General features: G+C 34.1%; 1 long non-coding RNA gene across 1 annotated transcript; it reads right to left on the minus strand.

Moving 5' to 3' along the window:
• Positions 1 to 4,892: 4,892 nt before the first annotated feature.
• On the minus strand, positions 4,893 to 7,353 carry LOC148780005 (uncharacterized). The gene is made up of 2 exons (XR_016043121.1): positions 7,206 to 7,353; positions 4,893 to 5,311 (listed from the first exon to the last, which is right to left on the minus strand). It is a non-coding gene; the product is annotated as an uncharacterized LOC148780005 (long non-coding RNA).
• Between the last annotated feature and the right edge of the window lie 10,890 nt (positions 7,354 to 18,243).

The following is an 18,243-nucleotide window of genomic DNA, read 5'->3' on the forward strand; positions in this document are numbered from 1 at the left end:
CAGACATCAGTGTTCGTCAGATCGACCCAGATTCAATCTGGGCCGTTGGGCTTATACTATTCCAGGAACTAGTGGGCTTATACGAACCTAGTCTTATCACTGTATGAAAAAATCAGGCGGCATGTGTTTTTCGACTACCACGGACCTAGCATGTCCATGGCGGTTAAAAAATTCACGTGGAATTGCAACGAACAACGCCGTCCATTCAATAAACCGCCACAGACATAGCAAGTCTGTGACGGTGGCAGAACATTATAGTATTTCCCCTATAGGCGTTTTTTGGGCTTTTCATATATATATATATACACACATTTACACATAAAAAAAGTTATGTCATATAACATTATTAAAACACCTAAAAAATAAAAATAATTAAATTTTAATACTCCAAAAAATATTACTTTGTGAATTTGAATTTTATTCATCAAAATTTCTTATAGATCAATCCAAGGTTGCATCGTTACAATATGGAAAAAAGCAACAAAGTATTAGCTAATTATTAATTCAAAATATAGTACCCTTTTGTGTGGTTATTGAAAAGAGTCATAATCATTCATAAAAAATACAAGCTTTCAAAACTAATAAAAGTCAATTACTAACACATGAAAAGGTACAATATAATTCATGCTATTAATGATAAAAGAGATGGACCAATAGAAATCTTATATGACACAAAGTAAAATTAGAATGGACAAGAGTAGTTGAAGAAGAGAGATGAATATCAGTGGTTCATAGCTTGGAGAGGGACAAACCAATGGTCAACAGGCTTCGAGAGGGAGAAACCAGTGGTCTACGATTTGTAAAGGGAGAAACTAGATGAGGATGGAGAAACCTTAGAAAGTTTCATAGTAGTTGAAATAAATTATATTTTTTATTTATAGTGACAATGACTTATAACAACCCTAATTTAACAAATAAAAATATATTTTATTTTTCAATTTTTATTCTAAACTACTTATTTTATTCTAAAATATTTGTTACTTTTAAAATAAAATATTATTCAATGAATAATGAAAGCTTCTAAAAAGAGAACTGTCGCTTTTAAAAAAAAAAAGGTGTCTAAAAAGTGGATACGGTAATAGACTCTTAATAGAGTTGTCGTATAAATATCTAAGAGTGTCGATATGCCTGTTGACATCCTCAAAGTGTCAACCCATGATCAAATCCCAGGAGACGGGTGTCTATGTTCAATGTGCTATACTAAACTGAGAATTTACTGCTCTATCTGCATATAGAAAAGGCTGTCAAATAATGTTAACTTAAAATGTTCAGTTAAATTCTAAAATGAAATTAAAGCCCGGAAGACAAATTAAACGAGCCAAATTCACTTCAAATTGAGATTATTTATTAAGTGATAAATCACAAGATACTTTGCAAATTAAATACGACTGCAATTTTTTCAATAGAACACCTCAACTTAATCAATTAAATTGTTACCCAAGAAGATTACATCTGATAAAAGAACGAGAAAAGTACGTAGTGGGCTCATTGCTTAGTGTAGTTGTTACTAAACTTTTTCCTTCTTTTCTTTTCTTTTGCTTTTTTTTAACATTCTTCAAGTTCATCCAAATTTTGTTTTTTTTCATTTCTTTTTTTTTTTTTGTTATCAAAGGGGTTTAGGTCATTTTGATGTTTCCTAAAGACTTTCTCTCTCTCTAATCCTGAAAAAATACGTTTCCATGGTGCATGGAATAGTTTCCCAAGTAACTAATAATCTAAAACCCGTGACCTCCAGAAAACAACTAATCCCTTCAAAAGAAAAATCATAACCATTTTTCAAAAAAGTGTTTAAAAAGTTGGACTAGGGTTCCAAGTTCCGACTAGTTATGCCTCTGAGCCCAGGACTCAGTCCACATACAACGAGTCCACATGGGAGAGGAGAGCTTTTATTAAGAAAAAAAATTATGAAAATTTGGGAGACTCAAGTAATTTTTTAACTTGCCGTTACTAAATAGTTGACATAAGGCTTGGATGATTATGAAGTGATTTTTTAACTTGGGGCAAGTCTTGATTTCGACTTACGATTCTTTAGACACTTATGCAAAACGTGCAAATACTATTTTCCTTTGTCTTTGCATTGCAACTCACAAAGCATATATTTTTGTCTGGCCATGACAAAGCATATATTTTTGTCTGGCCATGAAAAATCCAAATATTGGTTTCAAGCGATAGAAAAGCGGCAAAATATACATTTATATAAGTCTTTTGGTTGGGTAGAAACTCTCTAGCAAGTTATCAACCCTCCATCGACGATAAAAGGTTTTGTGGGAACAATTTTATATTTTAGATTTCAGGGTACATCATTTATGAAAAAATAAAAATTAAAAAAAATAAAAAAAAAAAAAAAAAGGGGGAAAGTGTGGGTAGGCAATAAGATATTGGGACATCAAAGCATCTATAGAACGAGCAGCAACCAATCGAGAGAGAGACAGAGGAGAATTGCAGAACCAAGCACAAGGGGAAGATAGCCGGAAGACCAGATTCACAGAACCGTTGGGCCCAAATGTGATAGAAGAGTTAGATTGTCTATAGCCAGAATCTATTGAAGGGAGCACCTAGTCTCATCTCAGTTTGTGTCTATGTCCGTGTCTCATCAGCGCTCATGCGCAAGCTGCAAGTCGAGCAAGAACGAGATACGAAGGGATGCACTTCACCTCATAGCTTTCCAATGTATTTGGATGTGTTAATATTTTTAGTTTTTTTGAAAATTTAGTGAGGCATACACACCCATACCTGGGTTTTAAATTGTTAGGTTTTCGAAGCTATGAATGGGATTCGAGAGCACGATGTACGACTAAGAGGCGTGCGTGCTAGCACCACAAATTAATAGCTTGTCAGATCCATGTTCGGATATGTTGCTTTAACGTCCTTGAGAGCATGTAAAGACAATGGCTGTACTATAGTGACACTATACTCGAGCAGAAATGTGGTCCATGTGAGGGACATACTTTGTAGTGCCTATTGACTCACCGGGCTGGGCAGTCTAGGCTTAGAAATGGAGTCCAAAACTCTTTAGACTTGAGCATTAGGTACAATCACGTAGTTTGCTCTCTTCCTATATACATGGAGACAATGAAGCCGAATTAATTCAACATCAACTCTATGGTGCCTAATTTTCTTTTGGTACTGGGAGTTTTTTGGCTCCAGGGACACCATTGTCATTGTCAGGATCTTTCTGGTCATCATGGTATATTTATGATTGTTTCTTTGTTTTGATCACCACGGCGCTTTCGCCATCATCTCTTTGCTTTGACCCTTGGATGAGTTTGTAATTACCTCTTTGTTAGTTTTGTCATTTTGGGCGTTGTCAAGGTCTAAAATATTTTAGTTTAGAGATAGATAATTTTTTGTGTGAATGCTTCCATTTTTGGTTTAGAGAAAGATAATTTATTGTGTAAATTAATGTGGTTGTAAAACCAATCGAGCTAACCAATAACCGTTCAGTTAGATTGAAACCGGCCAGTGGCCGGTTTCAGTTTTGGGCGATTTTGGTGATCAACCGATATTTTAAACTTTAAATACAATACTACTTCAAATTGATAATAGATGTATTAGAATTCAATTTCATTTCGTCATTGATTCACCACGGGATTCGAATTTGAAACAAGTCCTTTATTATTAGACACATTAACCAATAAACCATATACTACTTAGTAGACAAAAGAAGGGCCTATATTATTCATAACTTAAGCTTTTCTTCATTTTATATTTAAAAAAAGAGTTGGTCAAGACGATTTTTTCAATACTATTTTAATGTTCTTTACATTAAGGTAAAAACTAATTTTCTTTTTGTCAATGATACTTTTTTATTTTCCCATCTTTTTCATAAAATTTTAAAAATACCCCTCAACACAAATCGATTCATTAAAATCTATTTTTTTTCATTAATTTTCAACTTCATTTGAATGTGTTTTGTTTTAATCGCACAATTCTTAATGGAGTACCCTAATTTCTTATTGAATTCCTAAAAATCAATATTTATAATGAATTTTAATAATTTTTTCGGATTTTTTTGAAGCTTTATTCTGACCGATTCACCTGATTCCCGATCCGGATAACCGATTCACCGATCCGGATCGGTTTTTTGGGTGCCCAATCCGGGTCACCGATCCGTTTTTTAAACCATTGGTTGTAAGTCCTTAGCAACTCTAAACTCAACTTTTGTAAAAAATAGCAATACAATAACTAAAAAATCAATCTATTTTTATAGCAAATTCTCATGCGAAATTTTAAACTGAAGCCCAAAATTCTCTTGTTCAAAAGATTCGCTTTAAGTATCTATTTTTCTTGTAAGAGGAAGTGTACAATTCGCTCCCGTGAAGATGGGCAGACAGATTGTGGGGTGCACTCTTGTGGATGTAAACGTGCATTCATGCCCGCAAGTTAATTGTGCCACGCTGGGCATGTGTAGATTAGGGGTCACAACTTTGTTGATGCATTTGACATTTTTCTCTCAATTATTTTATGGTCCCATCTTAGCCAATATGGTTGGCTTTTAAATAATGGAAGAAATCATTGGCTCTACCAAAAATGGGGTATCCACTGCGTGCGTGCAGATCTGTTAAATTGCATATACTCTTAATAAGGGAAAGGTTTAAGATAAAGAACCAACTGATCACTGCCCTTGTATTTTGTCAAGAAAACCAAAACTTTACAATAGACATGCAAACAAATACCATAAATGACTCTTCCCCACAAATCACACATAAATTGTGTCACAAAGACAAGTGAGGATTTACAATCTTAATTTTTTTGTTGGGATTATATACCATGACTATTCGTCCATTTATTTAGATGGATTTTATTATCAGATTGTATACTACGATACGGTTTATCTTTTTTTCATAAAGATCACAATTACTACTAGCCATTAGATGTCAAATTGGATAGCATGGAGTGTCACAAAGTTAGAAGATTATTATTATTATTATTATTTCCAACTTTGAGTCTAGTTAGTAATACACTCGCAAGTTATTACGACCCCATTTGAAATATGACCGATAAAAATGATTGTGACCTGTTAAGATAAATAGTCTCTTTGTATATTTTCATTTATTTATACTGGTGGATTGCCATTCATATCAGATTTAGATGGTTTTCAATTCCAATAAACCAGACTGCTGATCCGGACAACGCGGTGGGAAACGTTCGAAGGAATCCAAGCATTGACATTGTGTCCTTTTCGAATCCCCTCCAGTGCACGAACAAGTTTTACACCAATAAGGGCAGCATTCCCACATATCAGCACAAAAGCAGAGTGGAGGACTTGACAGATAGCACCAAGATGAACGGCAGCATGTGCATGTGACACCTGCAAGAAGAGAACATATGGAGAATGAGAAATAGGTATAAAACTGAGAGATTGTATACAATGAAACCATTTACTTTTGGTACAAGGTGGTCACAATTATTTATAACCATCCGATGTGAAATCTGATAGCTTGAGTGTGCCACAAAGTTTGAGAAAATTTATTTTAAACTTTGAGTTTGGCAAATAAAATAAATGCAGCCAACAAATTTCACATCCAATAATCAAGATTAATTGTGACCATCTTGCACCAACGGTAAATGGTCTCATTATATACTTTCCCTAAAAGAGGGAATAGAGAGCTCAAAGAAATACACTTGGAATCAAAATGTTTCTGCAAACGAGGACCAGAATGTAGGATCGAAGAACATCCAAAGAGAGAGGACTGGATTTATTTTAAGCAAGAAGTCTTCTTCACAGGCTATAGTAAAGATGAGATGAAGACCTATTTAGTTTTAAGCACTAAGCCTTCTTCATCATATGAAACAATAAGAACTTAGAATGAGGTTGAGGTCGTGGTGGTAGCACTACTTGAGCCTCAATTACCGGTCTAGGTTTCCATTCCCATTGACGCATTCGAAATCTGCTAAATTATTTGTAAAAATGGGTAGGGCCTGTACTCCCCACGGATCTACCCAAAAAAAAAAAAAAGTAAGAACTAGTGTTGGAAAACAAGACACGCGGAACATAGCCATGGGCCGAGCCCAAGTAGCGAATGTAACTCGTGCCGAGTTCCGAGTTGCTTGGCCCAAAAAATTAAATAAATAAATAAATAATAAAAAAATATATTTCAAGTTAAAAATAGATGTTGAAAATATGACAGTGGTATTTTAAAAATAATGAAAAAAACAAGAAAAAAATATAAAAATAAGAATTCAGTGCCAGAAGATTTTTCAATCTTTACCATAATGACAGAAAATATAAAAAAAAATAATTTAAATAATTTTGTATTATATATATATATATATATATATATATATATATATATATATATATATATATATATATTTATTTATTTATTTATTTTGTTTTCCAACTAATCGGGATATTCAGCCCCGTTGGGGGTTCCGAGCCCGAGTTACTCAGGCGCGTTCAGGTTGGCTTGCCCGAGTAGTTGAACACTGTAAGAACTATTCATGTCTCCTTCGGCTTTCGCACAGTGATAGACATATTAATTTGAGTCAGGGAGTTCAACCGTTTCAACCTTCAAGTTAGTCCTGAAAAGCCCATGCAGGCTACAAAGCCTTAACATTTTTCCTTTTTTTTTTCTCAATATGTTTCGTCGGTGTATGGTACAATTACCCAACAAACTAATATCATGAAAAGCATAGTGGGATTCAAACAATGTTTTTTTCTTGTTCAATTTTTTTTTTTTTCCCTTAATGGTAGGGTGGGAGACCATATTTAGCAGAATAAATCAAACTTGAGCCATGTTGCTACAATCATCAATGAGTAGCTAATCAAGCCCAACCCTAATTAGTAGTCAGGCCATTTTATTGACAATTGCAACACTAAGTCATGTTTAAATCCCACAAATGTCTTACCAAAAAAACAACTAATCCATTCAAACTGAAACATCTTTAACCCTATTTTTGAGACAGTTAACAAAAGTTCGGCCCTAACACGAATTCACCAGGGTCCCGAGCTTGAGTCGGACTGTAGAATTTTGAATAAGATGAAAACTTGTGAAAAACCGAGAGACCCAAGCAATTCCAGGGTTTTTGCTATAGAATCTGTTCTGTCTAAGGCGAGTACTAAATTAATCAAGTGATTTCTAAAAACTGATTTGAAATACTAGGGTTCTCATTTGCCAGAGGGTTTTCCTCATTATTTTCTATGTTCCTTTTCGCAAAGTAGATTTTCTTTCCTTTTCTTTTTTTCTGGTGATGTAAAATACCTCGGCCGGCCTCGGATTCCATGCCCGTCACCCCACATTCACAAACAGCTATCAACACAACCAACGTGAGAACCACTCGAAAAGCCTCCATCCTTTCCTTTCAACACACACACAAAGAAAGAGAGGGAGAGAATGAGTAGGCTGTGCAGCATAAGGTTGCCCTGGCAGCGAAGAGGAGCCCATCATAGTTGAGGGTATATTCCCACTTGTTAAAGGTGGTGTCTGGACCATGTGGGGGTTGGTTTCACAGTAATGCCATTCATTTTCTCTTTATTATTTTTGTCTTGGGTAGGTGATTTCGAAAGAGAAATTACATGGCAGAGTAACAGAGAGAGAGATTAGATGGCACAACTAATCACCCACGACATGCCGGCACAAAACGTACATTTCAGTGGTCCATATTAATGGCTTGTGGTTGTGTATGCATAGAATGGGAACAATACATTTCAGTGGTCCATATTAATGGCTTGTGGTTGTGTATGCATAGAATGGGAACACAAGACAATGTACAGTTAACATTTTTCTATTCATTATTTTGGTCTCATTCATGTCAATCAATACCATGTGGGTCTCATAACATGATTGTCCCTGGCGTTTCTTATCCACCAGAAAGATTATACAAAGGAAGTGTATATGCTAAAGGGAAAGGTTTTTATACTTCCTCAATAAAGGATAAAACAAAGGTTTGGCAAAAATAAAAGAAAGAAAAATAGTGTCGGGAAATAAAATAACAAAAACATAAACATTTACGTAGCTCGACAAGTTGCCTATGTCTACGGGGCAGTAAGTGACATTTACTCAACCACTGTAGAAGACAACACCACCACAGACTGTAACTTTAATAACCAACTAACTGCACTACCTCCCAAAGAAAAAACATATTCGGTAGTAGACATTCTTTTATCCAAGTCACTTGTAAAGTCGGCATCGACATAACCAATGACTTTCAAATTTATTCCACTATACCAAATACCAGCATCGCAAGTTCCCTTCAAATACCGAAGGATCCATTTCACAGTGGTCCAGTGATCATGGCTAGGATTTTCCATATAACTGATCACAACTCCCATTGCTTGCACTATATCAGGTCTGGTGTTAACCATAAAAAACATGAAGCTCCCATTGCTCGTACTATATCAGATGCCTTCATTGTTTCCAAAATTTTAAGGACTTGATAGAAAATCAGAAAGGCAAGAGCATCAAGTGTCTAAGAATTAATAATGGAGGAGAATTTTGTTCTAGTGAATTTAATAATTTTTGTAATGAACATAGTATTTCTATGCAGTTGATAGTTCTTGGAACCCCTCAGCAAAATGGTATTGTTGAGAGAATGAATCACACCCACCAAGGTTTGGTAAAAATAAGGGAAAAAAAAATAGTGCAAAAAAATAAAAGAAGAGAAATACAAAACTTTACATGGTTCAGCAAGTTGCCTATGTCCACGGGGTCACAAAGTTCTCGTCCACTAATCAAAAAAAACATCATGTCAGCATTGAGAATACAAGGGATTACAAGCTCTTGGACAAATTCATGTTCTTGGTCCTGACTACCATCTTGCTAGTTCTCATGGGTGAATTCCACCTCAACAGCTTTTGCATCTGACTCTTTCTTTTTCTACATAGAATTTTCATTGAAAATAATATCTCGGCTAACTATAACCTTGTGATCAGTAGGATCCCACAATCTGTACCCCTTTGTGCCATCAACATAGCCAAGTAAAACACACTTCTTGAATTTTTCATTCAACTTAGTTTTTTGTCTTTGGAATCAAAGAATATGCATCACAGCCAAAAACACGAAAATAATCAACAGGTTTATCTGTCCAAACGTCTTTTGGTGTCGTGTAGTCAATAGCAAAACTAGGAGATATATTGATTAGGAAACAAGCAATACGAATAGTACTGCTCTAACCCGACAGTACTCAACATATACCTAGCACGTTCCTTAATCGTACGATTCATCCTCTCGGCAACACAATTTGCTGAGGTGTTCCAAGAACTGTCAACTACCTGGCAATACCATACTCACTACAAAAATTATTAAATTCATTAGAACAAAATTCTCCCCCATTATCAAATCTTAGACATTTGATGCTCTTGCCTTTCTGATTTTCTGTTATTGACTTAAATTTTAAGAAACAACTAAAGGCATTTGATTTCTTTTCAACATATAAACCCACTATTTTCTTAAAAAATCATCAATAAAAGTGACAAAATATGTAGCACTCCCCATAGAAAATATATGTGATTCCCATGTGTCTGAATGAATCAATTCCAAAAAATTCGTACTTCTAGCAGTGAATAAAACAGATCACAATTTGTCCTGCTTTCCAAATAAGCATGACTCATAAAAATCTAAATAAAAATATTTTAAATCAGGGAGAAGGTTTTTATCGAGAAGTACCTTGAGTCCGCATTCACTCATATGACCCAAACGTGCATGTCACGTCATGATAGCATTCACCTCTGTAATATCGGCCTCTCCCAAAAATGTTTCACCAACAAGCATGTGCAAATTTCCTACTCACTCTCCTTTCTCAACCACTAGTGCTCCTTTTGAAATTTTCTGACATCATTTTTCACCTGTAAACTTGAAACCTTGCTCATCAAATTTTCTCAAGGACATGAGACTTTTTTTAAGAACCGTATATGTCTGACACCTGGGATGGTGCATATGCCTCCATTGAACATCTTGATTCTTACAACTCTAACTCCCATTATTTTACATGAGTCATTATTTCCCATGTAAAGAATACCTTCATCATATGGTTGGTACCTATAGAACCTAACCCTATGTGGAGTCATGTGAAATGACACACTTCAATCAAGTAGCTAATACTGCAACACTTCCTCCCTATCCATTGACAAAACTTCCCCATCTTCAGAAAAGTCAACATCTTCTACTAGATTTCGTTGAGAATTACTTGAACTAGGCTTCTCATTAGCACCAGATTTAGGAGCTTCCTGGTTCCCTTTTTGTGCCTTGACCTAGCTTTCCAAAACTCCGACACTTCACTTTCTTATGCCTTCTTGATTTGAATATTTGACTGATCTCTACCTATAGTTCTCTCAATTGATCTTCCATGTGCTACAAACACATTCGCAAATGAATCCCGACCAGACTTTTGCCTAGACTCCTCTATCATAAGTTTCGAAACAACGGAATTAAATTCGAGAGATTTTGCACTACTGAGATTCATGATTAATACGTCCCAAGATTTCGGCATAAAACAAAGTAAAATAGCAGCGTTATCTTCTTCATCAATCTTTACATCCAATGACATCAACTTGTTAATCAAGGCATTAAAATCATTTAAGTGCCCTTGCAAAGATGGACTATTACTCATCTTGATATTATAAGAAGGGACTTACCTTCATAAGTATTTTTCAGCCTGTCTCATAAATCTTTCGTGGAAGTTTCTGAGAAAAAATTGAACAAAGCAGAATCATCAAGCGCTAGGAACATCTCCACCTTGAAAAATTTATCCTTCTCATCAATTTCTTCATCATCCATCTTTTTCGGTTTATTTTCTACGCCTTCTAAAGCCACTACACAACCATCTTTCACCAACATTGCATGCATCTTTAATTTCCAAGTTGAAAAATCCGAACAATCAAAATTTGGAATTTCATATCTAGTTGAACTTCCTCCAACCATCTTCAAAGATATGTGATCTGTCACAAACCTTATGCCCAACAAGGATCTTAAACAACCCTAAAGCTCTGATACCAATTTTAGAGGATGAAATCAAAGTTTGGCAAAAATAATGCCCAACAAGGTTCTTAAACAACCTTAAGGCTCTGATACCTGATACCAATTGTTGTGGATAAAACTAAGGTTTAACAAAAATAAAAGAAAGAAAAATAGTGCCAAAAAATAGAAGAACAGAAACTCAAAGATTTACGTACATACAAGGTATTACAAGCTCTCCGTCAAGCCCTAAAACATGGTCTTTGTCTCACTAGAATACCCACCTAAGGACTAAAGAACTAACCCTCTTTGCTCCGGCTTTTTTCTTATAAAATAATGTCTCTTTACAAAAGTTTTCTTTATAGAGGAGAGTCCCAAGAGAGCCACGCGTGGCCTTTTTCCTATTTCTAGTTTAACAAGGATGTCTTTCTTATAAAATAGGATCTCCAAGATATACAAAAGATATATAAAATAGGATCTCCAAGATATACAAAAGATGTACACAATCTCATATATATATATATGGGAGTCACTGCTCTATCCCTATAGGCGAATGGCCGAGATTGATCTGGGTCATTCTGTAGCCGATCTGACTCTCACGGATGTACGATAGTATTTGAATTTTTAATTTTTTTCTACAAATACTAATCACTTGAAATTTTAGGCTATGTTCTTCTCATCAAAGCGCACCTAATAAAAAATAAAAAAAATTCGTGAAAACAAAATTAACCAAATTACCCCCAAAAGATTTTGAGGGTATTTTAATCAATTTATTTCATGCAAAAGTTTTTTTTGATACTTTTCATAGATTCACCTATTTTTGAAGACCACACACCTAAAATTTATAGTGATTTGGATTTGTAGAAAAATAAATAAAATTCAAATACTATCGGACATCTGTGAGCGTCAAATTGGCCCAGATTCAATTTTTTCTTATTTGACGGCTGGGAGCTAATAGCTTATACTATTCATTATAGCTTGCAGCTTAGAGAATCTTTTTTTTTCCTTTTTTTATTTTCAATATCCCCAAGCTTGACCATCTCGAACTCTCCAAGGGCTACAAGTCCAAGTTACTCTGTCAACTCCAGGTTGGCTCGCCTGTGTAGTTGAACACTACTAAGAACTACTCATGTATCCTTGGGCTTTCACTGAGTGATAGACATATTGGTTTCAGTGAGGGAGTTCAATTGTTTGAACCTTTCAAGTTAGTCTTGAAAAGCTTAGGTTATCGAAGCATTGAAATATATATATATATATATATATATATATATATATATATTATTTTATTTATTTTTGTTTTTTCTATTTTTTTTCCTCAAGATGTTTCCTCTATGTTTGGTACAATTCCCCAACAAACAAATATCATGAAAAGGAAAAGAGCCAAAGCTTAAATAGTTAACGTTTGACAATTTATAATGCTATATCCTAGGCTCAATTCCTACCAAGGGTAAGGGCCCTCTCCCCACTGACTCACCCCAAAATAGACAAAAACAAATATCATGAAAGGCATGGTGGGATTCAAACATGGTTTTTATTTCTTCTCTTTTTCTTCTCATGGTAGAGTGGGAAGCTACAATCATCAATGACTAGCCAATCAAGCCCAACCCTGATTATTAGTTGACCATTTTATTGACAATTGCAACACTAAGTTCCAAATCCCACAAATGCCTTAACAAAAAACAACTAATCCATTCAAACTGAAACATCTTTAACTGTATTTTTGAGAGTCAAAAAAAGTTGGCTCCAACTCGAACTCGTCATGGTCCCGAGCCTGAGTCAGACTGTAGAAGTGTTAGTAAGATGAAAACTTGTGAAAAACCAGGAGATCCAAGCAATTCCTTGGTTTTCACCATAGAATCTGGTCTAGAATTTTAAGATGAAATCTTGAGAAAAACCGGGGGATCCAAGCAGTTCCAGGGTTTTTCACCATAGAATCTGGTCTGTCTCAGGAGCATCCTAAATTAAGCTGGAGATTTTTAAAGACTGATCTAAAATACTCGGGATTCTCCCTCACGAGACTGTTTTCCTAATTATTTTCCATGTTTCGAAACTTTTTTTTTCTTTTTTTTGGTGATGTAAAATACCTGGACGGGCTTCGGATTCCATGCCCTTCACCCCACACTCACAAACAGCTACCAAACACAACCAGCATGAGAACCACTCTCAAAGCACCCATCCTTTCTTTTCACACACACATACAGAGAGAGAGATTAGATGTCACAACTGCACCATTAACATGCGGGCATAAAATGTAGATTTAAGAGGGTCCATGTTAATGGCTTGTGCTTGTATGCATAGAATTGGGGACGCAAGAGATCGTATAGTTTACATTTTTCTCTAAATTATTTTGGCCTCATGCAAGCTAATCAATACCATGTGAGTCTCACAATATGATTGCCCTTTAAGTTGTGGTTGAGGATGTGTCACTGTTTAGACACGGTTTAAAATAAAATATCTAGAGTGTTGTGGTATATTTTTATTTATTGAATTTCACACCCAATGAATAAAAGTGATTGTGATTTTCTTGTATAAAAAATAAATCGCCTCATTGTATACAATTCTTTATCCAAAATTTCTTTTTATTCACATGAAATGTGATTCCAATCTCTAAGATAAAATCAAAGTGTGAAATATTGATCAAAGAGTCAAATTCACCCCAATTGGGGCCTTTTATTTATTTTTGTGCAAAGCAGCTTCACGACATTTGTGGATATTACAATTTTTGCAATAGAATAGCTATGCTTGTTCAATTACACCAATATTAAAGAAGATTACATCATATATATATATATATATATATATATATATATATATATAATGCTTGGCTTTCTTTCTCTCTTGAAGTTCCTTCGAATCTTGGTTTAGCCTCCATTATTATTATTATTATTATTATTTTATTTTTTTTTAATTTATTTTTTGTGTGGGGGGAAGGCAAGGGGGCGGAAATATTGAAAAAAAGGGTTGAAATTACAAAACGGGTCAAAAGATTACGAATTACACTTGTAGGTATGTTTTTGAATTTCTATATCCATTAGGAACATCCCTAAAAAAAAAAAATCAAAATTTTTAAATTGCCTTATTCAAGGTTGAGAACCTAAAATAATGGAGCACTTTGATCATTTTATCCCCAATCATCATTTAGTTATAGGCTATTCTGAAGTAAAATTATTAACGTACTGCTCTAGCATTCCAACACCCATACGAGCAATTTGGAAATATTTTGACTTTTTTCAAGGACATACTAACTGATATAGAAATTAAATTGTATTCTCAAGTTTTTAATATTTTTCCTTACTAGTCTTTGTTCTCTCCGTATTTTCTCTTTACATAACGTTCTTCATATCTTGACCTCTGTACAATGCCCTCTTTCTCTCTCTATCTCTCTCTCTCATACTCAAACTCTAAATTTTGTTATACAAAAATTTGAAGCCATCAATAAAACAACGACTCGTATCATGGTCATGCCGATAAACTTGAGCCAAGTCTGAGTTACTCGGCTCGAGTCGGGTTGAGTGCAGCCAAGCTAAAAAGTGTTAAAAATAAAAAGTACAAAAATTCTCAAAAAATCTGAGCATGGCAATCACCTTCTTTCACAAGGCCTTGAGTTTGAGAGGGAATGTTAAAGAAAGTGTATATTATTTATGAGGTTAGTTATAGAAAGCATGTATTATATAAAGGAAAGGTAGGTACAGTATCCTATATTTCATGGTAAGTGTGGGTATAGTTTAGATGTTTGTGATTTCTTTCTATTCTAATAATATGTTATTTGTTTAGATTTAGACAAATTTATATATTCATATATTAATGGATACAAAGAGTCCCTCCAAAAAAACTCTAAATTTTAACAAACTTAAGCTTGATATTACATATTACAACAAGCGTACCTTCTTCTTTATAATTGATTGTCGAAATTTATAGCACTTTTGGGTTGTTAATGTCTTTTATCGTTTACCTCTTCATGTTCTTGTTCCTCTTATTGCATTCTACTAAGTGTATCTTGTAAACCTTGTTGTACTACTGATGCATATCAAAATTTGTTGGCTACAAATTTTAATTTTAGTTTTTGTTAATTTTATTTTTGAGAGTTTGGGTAAAATTCTCATTTTTATTTATTAAGGTTAATTATTAAAAATATGATTTTTAAGGTTAGTTTGATGAACTGTTTTTTTATAAGTATGTTATTTTATGAATTGAGATAAATCTGTTTTTTTTTTTATATGAAAGAGTTTAGAAGGTTTATACTAGGTTTAAGCTCATCTTTTATTTGGAAGAAATCTTTAGAAAGGGGTTTAATTTAAAGAGATGGAATTGAGATATAAATAATTGAGGCAGCATTGGAATCACGTGGATGTAAAAGAAAGAAAGGATTTTTGTATGGTTATCTATTAGCAAGTAAAATAGGTAGAGGGAAGGTTTCTTTTGTTTATTAGAAGGGAAACCATTTAAAAGATTTTAGACTTATCTTTTGGATCACGTGGGTAGGAGTTGAATTAGGTATAAATAGGTAATTTGTTTTTGGTAATTATCTTCTTTTAAGTTTTGTGGAAGCAAAAAATCCTTTAAAAAGATCACGTGCATTGTAATTGGAAAGGAATCGAATTTTGATTAATAAAGAAAGTAGTTTTTTTTAGAGAGAGGCTTTTGTAGATGTTGTTTCTTCTCATGTGTTTATGGACCCATGTCGGAATACTAGTATCCGCGTGTTTTGTTCTTTCTTCTTGTGATTTTCTTTATAATTTTTGTTTCTATTGTTCTTTCTTCTTGTGATTTTCTTCATAATTTTTATTTCTCTCTCTTTAACAGGACGGTTATTTTTGTTAGTGTTGTTTGTCGATAAATTTTATACTGCATCAGATGGTATCAGAGCCTAGATTCTTGTGCGATTGGGTGCTCTTGATACGGCATCATGGTCCTGACAGAGCACAAAATTTATCGGTAAACAGCACCAGCAAAATTAACCTTATTTAATAGATAAATAACAATCGTGAAGAAAGTCATAAGAAGAAACAACGAAACACACAGATACGAGTATTTTAACATGGGCCTATAAACACAAGAGAATAAATAACACCCACAAAAGACCTTTCTCTCCAAAAAAAACACTTTCTCTATTAATCAAAATTCTATTCCATTCCAATATCAAAATTCTATTCCATTCCAATTATAATGCATGTGATCTTTTTTTAAAGGAGTTTTTGCTGCCACAAAACTTAAAAGAAGATAACTACCAAAGAAAATATATTACCTATTCAGACCTAATTCAACTCCTACCCACATGATTCCAAACGATAAGTCCAAATCTCCTAAATGATCCCCCTTTTGATAAAACAAAATAAACCTTCCTTCTACCTATTGTCCTTGCTAATCATAAAAAAAGGTCCTATGTTTATTTTCCATCTACGTGATTCAAATGCTACCTCCTCCTATTATTTCTATTTCAATTCCATCTCTTTAGATGAAACCCCTTTCTAAAGATTTCTTCCATTTCAATTCCATCTCTTTAGATGAAACCCCTTTCTAAAGATTTCTTCCAAATAAAAGATGAGCATAAACCTTCTAAATCCTCTCATATAAAAAAATAGATTTATCCCAACTCGGATTTGTCCCAACTCATAGAAAAGACTTATAAAAAAACAACTTATCAAACTAACCTAAAAAATCCCATTTTTAATAATTAACCCTAATAAATAACAATAAAAATTTTACCCAAACTCTAAAAATAAAATTAGCAAAAACTAAAATTAAATGTTGTAGCCACCAAATTTTGATATGCATCACTCTCCCCTAATTAGAGAAAACTTGTCATCAAGTTTTAAAATGTGATATAATCAAATTTGTAGTAGTCCCACCGCATTCTTCAACCTGAATCTTGAAAAAACAATCTGCATTGATCAAGACACAACGATGGTGTACTAAAATTGTGAAACAAGACACAACGATGGTGTACTGAAAAATCTATAGGTTACTGCATTGATCAAGACACAACGATGGTGTACTAAAATTGTGAAACAAGACACAACGATGGTGTACTAAAATTGTGAAACAAGACACAACGATGGTGTACTGAAATTGTGAAACCATTGAGGAAATGATCGTTGTATGTTGATTTTTAGCCACATCAACGTGCTAAAATTGCTCAAACTTCACCTTGGGGCACACCACGAATACATCGGTTTCTTCATCATACATCTCCATAAGCTCGATCTTGAATACATCAGTTTTTTCATCATACATCTCCATAGGCTGGATCTCCTCTAGGATCAAGTTAATATCTTGATTCTCTACTCTCCATCGATAAAAAAATTAGATATCATTGCTGCCTGGATAATTTCTTTCTTTTCATCTTGTTTTCCATAAAAACAAGAACTTCATCAAAGATGGGGTAACTTGTGACATCCAAGAATAATGATTGCAATTGATAATCCAAAACTATGCGTTCTTCAACTTCATCAAACTTAGATAGATTAATTTCCTCACTGACCATGAGGAAATAGATCATATCTTGACCATAAAGCTCCCGACACATAGCGTTAGTATGGAATGAGTTCTTGAAACTAGCATCCGACTCACTACCATCATCATAGTGTGTCAAAGCTGCCTTCTCAAATCTCTTGGAGAGCTCGGAGGTTTTATTATTGCTGGATGAGTTGAGTCTTGATGCCTAGCCATAGACCTTATCCACAAGCCATGAGGCCAATCGAAAAACACAACGATCTAGAAGAATCGGCTATGCTTTGATACCACTTGACGCAGTATAAAATTTACCAGCAAATAACACTAGCAAAAATAACCGCGTTTAAGAGAAAAATAAAAATTGTGAAAGAAATCACAATAAGAAAGAACAAAATATGTTAAGAAAGAAATAAAAATCGTAAAAGAAATCACAATAAGAAAGAACAAAACATGCGGATACGCGTATTCCGACATGAGCCCATAAACACAAGACAAAAAACATCACCAACAAAAGGCCCCTCTCTTTCCAAAAAAATACTTTCTTTATTAATCAAAATTCCATTCCCTTCCAATTACAATGCACGCGATCCTTTTAAAAGAGTTTTTGCTTCCACAAAACTTAAAAGAAGACAATTACCAAAAAAATATATTACCTATTCACACCTAATTCAACTCCTACCCATATGATTCCAAAAGATAAGTCTAAATCTCCTAGATGATCCTCGTCCTAATAAAACAAAAGAAACCTTCTTTCAGCCCATTTTCCTTGCTAATAGATAACCATAAAAAAATCCTATCTTTCTTTTCCATCTACGTGATTCAAATGTTACCTCCTATTATTATTTCTTTAGATGAAACCCCTTTCTAAAGATTTCTTCCAAATAAAAGATGAAAC

Source organism: Amborella trichopoda, chromosome 10 (genome assembly GCF_054954075.1).
Source record: "Amborella trichopoda isolate Santa Cruz 75 chromosome 10, AtrichopodaSantaCruz75HAP2 v2.0, whole genome shotgun sequence".
Classification (NCBI taxonomy): Eukaryota; Viridiplantae; Streptophyta; class Magnoliopsida; order Amborellales; family Amborellaceae; genus Amborella; species Amborella trichopoda.